Here is a 10,915-nt window from a genome sequence, read left to right on the forward strand (position 1 = left end):
GTCACATGGTGTTAGATATAAGTATGAGATACTCTGCAGGAAGAACCTCTGTGCAACTTCTGAGGAAACAGAAGTTGGCTGTTCTTTTAAGGGTGAAGGAAATACTTTGTATCTTTTGATGGCGGTGAATCTATGGGAAATCATCAACCTATTAAAAAAACTAGATATAGTTATAGAATTATATCATCTTATATTAAGAAAGGTCATTAAAGGCACTTTAAAACTAAACAAAGAGGGGCTGGGAAGGTGTCTGAATGGTAGAGTGCTTGCCTCACATGCATGAGGCCCTGGGTTCAATTCCTCAGAACCACATAAGCAGAAAAGCAGAAAGTGGTACTGTGGCTCAAGTGGTAGAGCACTAGCCTTGAGCTGAAAAGCTGAGGGACAGCTCCCAGGCCCTTTGTTCAGACCCCATGGCCAACAAAATACATACATGCATACATACATACATACTTACATAAACTAAGAATAAGAACTTTAAAAGAGTAAATTAATAGAAATTGAATATAACTTAAATAGCAATCTACAAATTTATACTGTTAAATTCATTGAGTACTTAAACAAATGGGGAAATTCAATTCTTTCCCATAATAGATTGTTAACTGAAGAATATAATTTGAGTGAGGGAATTTTGTGTACATGCCTATTACATATCATGTAATAGAAATGCCATGTAAGCCAGAACACAGAAGCCTCCCACAGGACATAGTGCTGTCTGAAAATGAACTCATGGAAAAATGGTACAAAACCTTGTTCAGAAGTCATACTAAAATTTTTCTGTGTATATGATGATCCTGGGGTTAGAACTGAGGGCTTGGATGCTGTCTTTGAGCTAATTTTGCTCAAGACTAGTGCTGTGCCACTTGAGTCACAGCACCACTTCCAGGAGTGTTTTAGTAGTTTTTTGGAGATGAGTCTCATGGACTTTCTTTCATGGGCTGGCTTCAAACATTGGTCCTTAGATCTCCACCTCCTGAGCAGCTAAGGCTATAGGCATGATCCAGCAGTGCTGGGCTCCAAACTGACAATTTTCTCTCAAGAAATATCATTTCACACTGAAATAGTGAATCCAAATAGCTCATAATGGAACAAGGAATAATATTTCCACAGCAACCTATAGTGGATCCATTCACACATACTGTGACAGATACCAAATGTTCCCAAATCAAATCTACCCTAACCATTTTTCTCTCATAGACCCTTCTTAAAGCAATTTCAGCAGGTTTTGTTAGTTTGTTTTGTGCTTATTCTAGGTCTTGAACTCGGGGCCTGAGTACCATATCTATGCTCCTTTTACTTAATCTTAGCATGCTACCACATGAGCTACAACCCATTTCCTTTCTTTTGGTAGTTTTTTGGAGATAAGACTCACTGATTTTTCCTGCTTACAACCTTCTGAATAGATGGGATTAAAGTTGTGAGCCACTTTCCCCCACCTTCATTGTTTACTTTTGTAGGAGCACATAAAGTACTTCCACCACATTTGTCCATTTGCCCTTCCCCTCACAATGCTACCCCCACCAAAAACCTTATAATAGCTTTCTTAATCCCTTGATTAAAGTAAACTAAGCAAAGAGACAATTAAAAATGATATGCTATGTCTTAGGTTGCCTTGATCTTAGCAGAGTATCACTTCAAGTTAAAAACTGATTAACAAAAATTAAAGAAAAATACCGAGGAGACTCAAAATTGAACAAAGTAAATCCTAATCTTCAAGTTTCAGGTCTCCAAGTAAAAGGAAAGCAGAAACTGTTGTTGGGAGTTCCAGGTAACCAGTGAGGCTTGATAGTCAAATGTGATGTGTGATCCTGAAGTCTGAGGGGAGGATGAGCAGTACTAATGTATAAGTGTTTAAAATCCCTCACTTCAATGGTTATGCTGGGGTGAAGTTGAGAATGTCCTTGTTCAAGGTTTTGGGTATCATCATATTTATGACTTCATGAAATCCCATAACATCATGATGCCTCTTCCTGAAAATTCATTGAGTAATCCTAGCTACTCAGAAGGCTGAGATCTGAGCATCATGGTTTAGTTATCTCCAATTAATCACCAAAAAGATGGAAGTGGAACTGCAGCTCAAGTGGAAAATCACTAACCTTGAGGGGGAAAAAAAAGCAAACAAGAACAGATTCTAAGCCCTGAGTTCAAGCCCTAGGAGTGGGAGTGGGGGGAGTTTGATTGAGAAGGAAGACAAAAGACAGTCAAAGCCAAGAGTAAAGTAGGTCCTAAACGTTCAGAGATTACAACCTAGAATGCCTTTAACCAAGGATGCTTGTCTTAGTTGGGTTTTTCTTATTGTGATTTTTATAGGCAAACAGCATTGAATTGGAGAAAAAATAGCTTTCTCAACCTAAACCAAATGTCAAAATGAAGAAAAAGCCTATCTTGTGCAAGCCTATAAAGCAGGAGTTACTGGAGGGGAATGAAGAAAGCCTAAAGAAGAGCTCAGCATCCCAGAGAATGGTGTGTCAGACCAGGAAGGCAAAGAGGAGGACCAGGAGCCAGAATCATCATGTGACTTCAACTCTGTGGATATGTGCAGAGTCATGTGTTCACTCACTAACTCTTAGGATTTTGTCATGGCTAGGACACTAAACTCGCTCCTTACTCAAATTTTCCCTTTCATCTGCTTGATCTCAAAACTTCTTAACTTGGGTGGCATTTTTTGTGCTTTTGAAAATTTTATTATTTCTCAAAAACAGCCTTTGAAGTGTTAAAAAGACATCTGGGTGAATAAAGTGGAAATTTTCAAGTTTTGTAAAAAAAAAAAATTAATGAACTGAGGCAGTTGGAAGACCATGGGAAGAGGTGTAATAAGAATAGTCTCTTCTGTGGGAAAAGTCTTAGCAGTTTTACCTTCAGCTCCATCTATAAGAAACCATTAACATTCTCTATTAGTAGAGTTATTATTTGTATAATTAAATTTGCAATTGGCACTTGATGATCCAAATATTAAGTACCATGTCCCCTGAGCAAAGTTTAGGTTGTCTGATATAAAGTTGAAGAGCCTACAAGTTTAAATTTTTCTTTAATATAATAAGTAACAGACTATTTTTCAAAATCTACTTGGTATGGCGAACTTGAATTGCTAGGCCTGGTAATACTTTTCATTGTAGGAACAACTAGTTTTTCTACATAGCTCTTACCCTATACCCTGATGCCCTACTCTGCTTTGTTAGCCTTGTCCAATACTTTGGGATGTAATCCTTTGGTTTATTTTTATCATTCTAAAGCTAGTCTCTATCATCATAGATATATCAGAATTGGCATGTTGGTCTAAATATCTGGGAATAAATCTATTTCTTCCACTGTTCTCCCCACAGACATCTTTAGGTAGAAAAATGTTGTTTCCTGCTCTTTGCCTTAGCACCATCTTCCTAGAAAAAACAGCACCATGAGAGCCAAGTAGAGGAAGCGAATGTGCAGGCTGAAGGGCAAAAGAAGAAAGAGGAGGCAGAGGTCTAAGTAAACCAGTTTGTGCACCCATCGAGGCCAGAGGAGCAGGAGGAATAAGGAATGCCATAGGCTGGGATGCTGAGATGTTGGACTGCATGCCGCTGTGATTTCCCAGTGGATCCAGAACTTTCATTGCCAAGATCATCTCTGAAAGACACACCTTGCTCATAACCAGCATCCCCTGATGGTCCTGTGCCCCGGACCTGTGACATTCTGGACTAGTTTTGTTCATAGTTGTGGCCAAGTGTGACACATGTACAATAAACCATCTCTTTTGCTGTTGCAAGAAAAAAAAAGGAAAGAAAAATGTTGTTTCCTTATTGAAAATTCACCCATTTCAAATATTTTGTGGAAGTTTCTTTTTTGTTTATTGTTTTTTGGATTTTGTTTTGTGTTTTGTCAGTCATGGGACTTTAATTCTGGGCCTAAGCACCGTCCCTCGTTCTTCAGCTCAAGGCTAGCACTCTACCACTTGAGCCACAGTGCCACTTCTGGTTTTCTGAGTAGTTTATTGAGATAAGAGTCTCAGGGACTTTCCTGCCTGGGCTGGCTTTGAACCATGATCCTCAGATCTCAACCTCTTGAGTAGCTAGGATTGCAGGCTTGAGCCACCGGTATCTGGCTGGAAGATTTTTATATGTGGATTTATGGAGGGTTGTATTTGTTTTCTACTTTTCAAACCCTTATTTAATGACCATTATTTTGGTTTTGAGCAATTTTATTATTTTAATTTGGGACATTGCTTTATTTTGTTTTGTTTTTGCCCATAATGGTATTTGAAATCAGGGTCTCATACTCACCTTACTTGAAACACTGCTCAAGTCCAGCTCTTTGCTTGTTGAAGATGGAGTTGCAGACTTTTCTGCCTGGCCTGGCTTTGAATCACCATTCTCCAGATCTTAGCCTCCTAATTGAATTTTATGTGTTCAATAGTGTGGAATGTAAGCCAGGCATGGGAAGCTAACAACTATAATCCTAGCTACTCAGGAGACTGAGATGTGAAGCCAATCCCAAACATAAAAGTATGTAAGTCTCTCAACTCTAACAAACTTCTCAGAAAAGGCTAGAAGTGGTGCCATGGCTCAGGTGGTAGAATGCTAGCTTTGAGCAGAAGAAGCTCAAGACAGCACCTAATCCCTGAGTTCAAGCCTCTGCCTGTTGGGGTGGGGGGCAGAAGAGTGGGTTTCAAACAGTCAATTGGAAACTCTTCTTCCCAACATTTCATGACCAGTCTTCCCTCTCCTCCTTCATAAAGGCCACAGTACTACAGGTTTTCTACCAGAGTCATAGAAACTGGTAATATTAAGTGCTTTTTGTTTTACATTCAATTCACTTTGGAACTTTAAAAAACTTCTATAACTTATAATAAAGATTTATACTACTGAAAATTAACTGATTTTTTGAAAAGCATACAAAAAAATATTTGTCAAGGGTCCCAGTGAATACTAAGGAACATTATTGGGAAATTTTTACTTGGTTGCTTGTCTGTTGCATCATTTAAACACATGTGGAATTTGGGGTTTTTCAACATTTTACCACCAAATCTTCAACAAACTACGTTGCCTCATTGGATTTTGCTTCAAAAGTTATAAAATATTTTGACATGTTTTTGGTTTGGTCTTTTGGGGATTTTGGCTTTTGGAGTGGTAGTTGGCCAGTATGTAGGCTTGAACGGAGGTCTGGTATCTTGCTTAGATTATTTTGCTCAATGCAGTCACTGTGTCATTTAAGTCACATTTCCACTTCTGGCTTTTTGCTACTTAATTGAAATAAGAATCTTGAGGATTTGTTTCCTTGGGTTGGCATCAAACTGTGATCTTCAGATCCCACCTTCATGAGCAGCTGAAATTACAAGTATGAGCCAAACCCTGGATATATTGTCCTACCTATAAAACCAAAAGATGGACAAAATTCTGAAGCAAGTGTGTATGATATGTATTTTACATAATTATATAGACAAATATAACCATGTAAGTGTGTGTGTGTGTGTGTGTGTGTGTGTGTGTGTGTGTGTGTGTGTGTGTGTGTGTGTGATTTTAAATGTGTAGAGGGAAATGAAGATGTATTGAGGAAAGATTTCACCTAGGTTTTTTCACAGACTGGGCTACAATACATTCATCATCCCATCCATCTGCATCCTTCCCTAAGATATGCACATCCTCTGGTGATATCATGGTTATTTTTTGTGTGTGAGAGCCACTACCGAGGCTTGGATTCAGGGCCTGGATGGTGTCCCTTAACTTTTGTTGTTGTTGCAAGGCTGGTAGTCTGCCTTTTGAACCACAGCTCAGCTTTCTGTCTTTTGCTGGTTAATTGGAGGTAAGGGTCTTTTTGCATGGGTTGGCTTTGAACTGGGATCCTAAGATCTCAGCCTTCTGAGTAGCTAGGATTACAGGCTTGAGCCTCCAGTGTTTAGCTTTTCATTATTACTTTTACAACCTACATACTCATACACATCCCTTGCATCCAAAAATCTGACAGTTCAGGCTAACTGACAAGATGTGAGGAAAGATGGCTGAGTGGATAAGTTTCCAAATGGGCATCTAGCCATATTAATATCATTTTGGTAGGTAACTTACCCTTTAGTGAGCACATATTTCCTCTTTCACTCTTTCTTTAGAAGTCAGTGAAATGTTTTTGATATATCTTTCAAATATTATCTCCCAAACAGGAGATAATATTTTAATATATTTGACAATATTTCAGATGAGGGGTCTTGGTTGTCTGGAGCTCTGTGGGAAGAAGGCATCCAGCTGGGCTGTAGGCACAGAGTTGATGTTTCCTATCTGCTGGTTGCAGAGAAAAAGGTTTTCTTCCTGGGAAGGCTTTGAATCCAAACCCTCTGCTTTCAGGCTTCTGAAGATTACAAGCATAAAGCACCACCAACTGGCTCATTTTAGAAGCCTTAGTTGCTTTTCATTCATCCCTTTTTTCCTGCAAGGTTGATCTAGGCAGCCTGGTTGTACCTCATGATAAAGTGATTTTTATAATACTTTGCCTCTGCCATTTCTGAAACTTATTTCCTCAGTACTGGGTATATGAAGTTGATCTAAACCCAGTAACATTTTCCTTCTGAGATGTTATGTAGCTTATTTAAATCATTTATCCTTTGCTGTGGCAAAGCAATCAAGATGTTTCTGTAAAACCCAATTTCATGAGAGTATTATAGTTAGAAATTATCATATGCACTCTTCAGTATAGTCTATGCTTTATTTTATTAATTTATTGATTTATTTATTTAGGTCAGTCGTGGCGCTTGAACTCTGGGCCTAAGCCCTTTCCTTCAGCTCTTCAGCTCAAGGCTAGTGCTCCACCACTTGAGCTATAGCACCACTTCCAGTTTTCTGATGGTTTATTGGAGATTAGAGTTTCACGGAGTTTCCTGCCCAGGCTGGTTTTAAACCATGAGCCTCAGATCTCAGCCTCCTAACTAGCTAGGATTACAGGCGTGAGCCACAAGTGCCCGGCAGTCTCTGCTTTTATAAACTTATAAGACTGGTTGGAAGAATGATGATTTTTTAATTAATTTAGTAACTATTCTATAGATTTTATTCCTTAAGGCTTATTAACTCAAAAAGGGATTAAATACATTCAGAATAGTGGAATGTGGCAACTACTGATTTGATGTATGTGGACAAATGATCAGATTTCTTATGATTACTAAAAAGATTTCTTCAAATTTCCAGTGGTAGGCTGCTGTGCTAACTTGGAGGAGACAGTGGTGATGCTGGAGCTCTGAAAACTGGCTATGAAGCAGAATTCAGAGGAGAGCATTTGCTAAGGATATAATTTCCAAGGCTCATACCAAATATATTGAACTAGATTGCCCAATGATGAACAACGGGGCATATTTTGTTTGTTGGTTTGTCTTGTGAAGATTTAAACTTTGAGCCTGGGTACTGTCCCTTAGGTTTTTTTTTTTTGTTCTGAGCTAATGTTCTACCTCTTGAACCACAGCGTCACTTCCAGATTTTTGGTGGTTAATTGAAAGTCAGTCTTACCAAATTTCCTCTTTGGGCTTGTTTCAAACCTCATCCTCAGATATTGGCCTTGGGGGTAGTTAGGATTCCAGGTATGAGCCACCAGTACCCGGCTAGCATCACATTTTAAAAGTATTCTCTAGGTTAGTCTGGTGTGTCTGGTTACAATTTGAGAACATTGGTTCCGGTGGGTCATGTCAGATTTAGAGTAAAATCAGAACTTTTCTTCCTGTAACAAGTAGCACACAATATCTAATTTATTCCTGTCTTCATCTCTGATCTCTTTCTTCTTCATTGTACCAGTCCTTCTTTGTTCCATGAACCTCAGCATGTCAATGCTGTCTTCCTTTTCTTAAACAAGTCAGGTCCGTTCCCACCATGGGGGATGTACTTGCTGTTCTTGCTACCTGGAACATCTGCTCCTAGAAAATTGCATGGATGATGGCCTTGCTTTCAGATCAAATATCCCCTCCTCGGGGATGTCTCTGCCTTTCCCCACTGTGAAGTTGTACCCACAATACCACCAATGTCATGCCTCTGATTTATAGAAATTGTCATTATGATTTCTGGTTTTCTTCTCCCCATGAAATAGGCATGGAGGCAGCCACATTCACTTCTGTTTCTCCAACCCCTAGTGCCTGGTCTTTAGTGCTCAGGAGCCTAAGCATGGGAATAAGCCTGTTCCAGCTCAAGTAATCCTAGCTACCAGTCAGGACAGCTCATCAAGCTGTAGCCTGGTGTCTAGCAGTCATTTCCTCTCATCCTTTGTGCTCTCTGTGTAGCTGAGTCCACCTGATGGCCAGATCAGTGCCTGAAACCTATCTGCTGCCATGGCAAAAGTATCTGTGATGTCATAGAAGTTATGGCCATTGTTTTGTGAAGCTGTGAGGACACCCACCCCCACAAAAGGTCACCCAGACAGGGATCTCCCATGCCCAGAAGTACATTAAAAAGTTCAGCAACCAAACCATCCCTCACCCCCTGATGCACTCAGTGTGTTTCCATTTCTTTAAAAAAAAAAAGAAAAAGAAAAGTCAAGACATGCCTTTGATGATTTGTCACAGAATTATTGAAACATAATATATAATTTTATATGAGTATTTGTTAGACTTTGTCCATCTCTGGAGCCATTGGCATATTTATATGTGTTTGCAGCTTGGGAACAATAATAATCTTTAATTCAGTATAGTCAGAGACTATAGTTCAGAAGGCTCTTTTGAGACTCTTTTGGAGAGAATGCTAACTTTCCATCTACAGGTGGCCATCTTGGTACAGGAATTGAGTAGATTATCATAGGATAAGAAGCTTGTCCTTATTTCTACTGACTTTTCTCTGGGGTCAGGGAGGGTGATCCAACGGCATATGTGTCTTTGCTATCCTGGAGGGGCCCAGACTTCCTCTCAAAGTCTAATGCCATGATGGTAAAAGAGGCTAAAACTCAGAACCCACCTTCCTATACAACTAGGATTATAGGCCTGAACCTTGTACATACAACTCATAGCCCTTTTTTGGGACATAATGTGGTCAACTTAATTATATTCACTTCATACATAGATACACAAATGTATATACACATGTATTTTTTCATCTATTAATAAACAGTATTATATCCACACACACAAATATATATTTATATAATTATAATCAAAGTTATATCACCACTTTCCCCAATAATGTTTTACATTGGTTTGTGAAAAAATACCCTTGAGACTAAAAATGTTAAATGCTCTCATAGTTTGAAAAAATCATATTCAATCTTATATAATATATTATATATAATATAGTGTAAAGAATATAACATGTATTTACATATAACTAATTTAATTATGGATTTCCTTCCCGATTAATTACGGAACCATTTAGACAATGATAATTGTCTAAATCTAAATCTATTTTACTGTTGTCAGGAAATACATTATTATAATAAGGCTTGCAAAATTCACAGTGGTGAGTTACAAAGCCTCAATAATTAAAATATACAACTAGGATGATAGAAATAAAATAATAGAAAAAGGAAGAATGGGAAATTGTGGGAAGGAAAAAACCTCCACAACCCAAACCTCCACAACCCATGCATTTTTTTTTCCCAAAATCTTTAGAGACTTAATATATTGGAATCAACACTTACAGGCACTACCCAAACAGAAAACAATCACAAATTTAGAATTCAGCTGTTCAAGGCTCAATCCATGCCTTCTCTCAGACAAGCAAGTATTCATCATCAATCTCCTTTTTAAAACAATTCATGTGTATGAGTCTTCTCCATTAACAATTTGATATAGCAGAATTTGTTCAGAGTAGGTACTTGTGGCTCACACCTGTACTCCTAGCTACTCAAGACTGACATGGAAGGAAAACATTTGGCTTGTCATTCTTTAATGACAGAAGGGAAGCTCAGATGTGTTTAGTATGTAAAAGACCCTTAGGTCATTACTCAGAAGCATAATAAAGAAATGGAAAGGAAGAAAAAGGGAAGAAATATATGTATATGTTACATTGGGTAGGTTTGTGTACATATGTGTCTGTCTATATGTACATAGGCATACATATCCTTTAAAATGTGTATTGTATTGAATGTTTCCATTTTAATCCCCCTTTCTATCCTCTCCCTGCCCTGTACCTGCCATTACTTCTGATTTCACTGTTAGTACCCTACTTTTGTCCATCTGGAGTCTGTCCATACTGCTTTTCTGGTGGACTTCTTGACATCAATCATTCATTTTCCTAAATTTTACAGATCTGACATGCAATGTAACTATTTTAGAAATGATAGTGAGGGACAACTTCAAAAAATCAATTTAATGTATGCTGGAGACTCACCTGTAATCTAAGTTCTGAGGATGCTAGGATTCAATCACCCAGGGCAGGAAAGCCTGTATAACTCCATCATATTCACTTAATTAGTTAAAAAAAACAGGAAATGGAGCCATAGCCAAATTGTAAAAAAAATACTGTAAACCTAAGAAAAATTTTATAAGAAAAGCAATATATGCTGACCTCTGCAATTATGGAGTTGGGAGCATTTTGTGAGCATCCAAGACTTGAGTTCTAATACCAGTACCAGAGCAACAACAGCAACAAAAACCATTTTCTATTACTAAAATAGTCCTGACAATTAATAACCTAAGTTGGTAATGTGTATTTGGTCCAGACGATGCGTATCCAGACTCAAGGGTAAACAGACTGAATTAGGAAAATTGAGACAGAACTGGAGCTAAGGAAATAATACAAAAATAAAAGACTAAAACCTGAAATTAAAATTTAAACAAAATTATAGCAGTTTGAACAAGAAAAGGATATTTTTATGAATAATGGGTTTTTGTGTTTTCTTCTAGCCAAGGACTTGTACTCAATGCCTGTGTGCCGTCCATTAGTTTTTTTGCTCAAGACAAGCACTCTAGTGCTAAAACCACAGCTCCACTTCCAGCTTTTTTTTTTTGGATGGTTAGAGCAGATTATTTCTGCCCAGGCTGGCTTTC

At 38.2% G+C, this 10,915-nt stretch overlaps 1 long non-coding RNA gene across 13 annotated transcripts in view; it reads left to right on the forward strand.

Moving 5' to 3' along the window:
* LOC138822891 (uncharacterized) overlaps positions 1-5,126 on the forward strand; it is a 52,829-nt gene extending 47,703 nt beyond the window's left edge. For 3 of the 13 annotated variants that reach the window (XR_011370650.1, XR_011370658.1, XR_011370661.1), the window contains one exon: positions 2,311-5,122. This is a non-coding gene — a long non-coding RNA (uncharacterized lncRNA). Of the gene's footprint in view, positions 1-2,310 lie in introns of all 13 variants that reach the window. The other 10 variants (XR_011370652.1, XR_011370649.1, XR_011370651.1 and 7 more) reach the window with 7 other exon arrangements.
* Positions 5,127-10,915: the final 5,789 nt, after the last annotated feature.

The sequence above is a fragment of the Dipodomys merriami genome, unplaced genomic scaffold (genome assembly GCF_024711535.1).
Source record: "Dipodomys merriami isolate MVZ:Mamm:240054 unplaced genomic scaffold, mDipMer1.0.p SCAF_1161, whole genome shotgun sequence".
NCBI lineage: Eukaryota > Metazoa > Chordata > Mammalia > Rodentia > Heteromyidae > Dipodomys > Dipodomys merriami.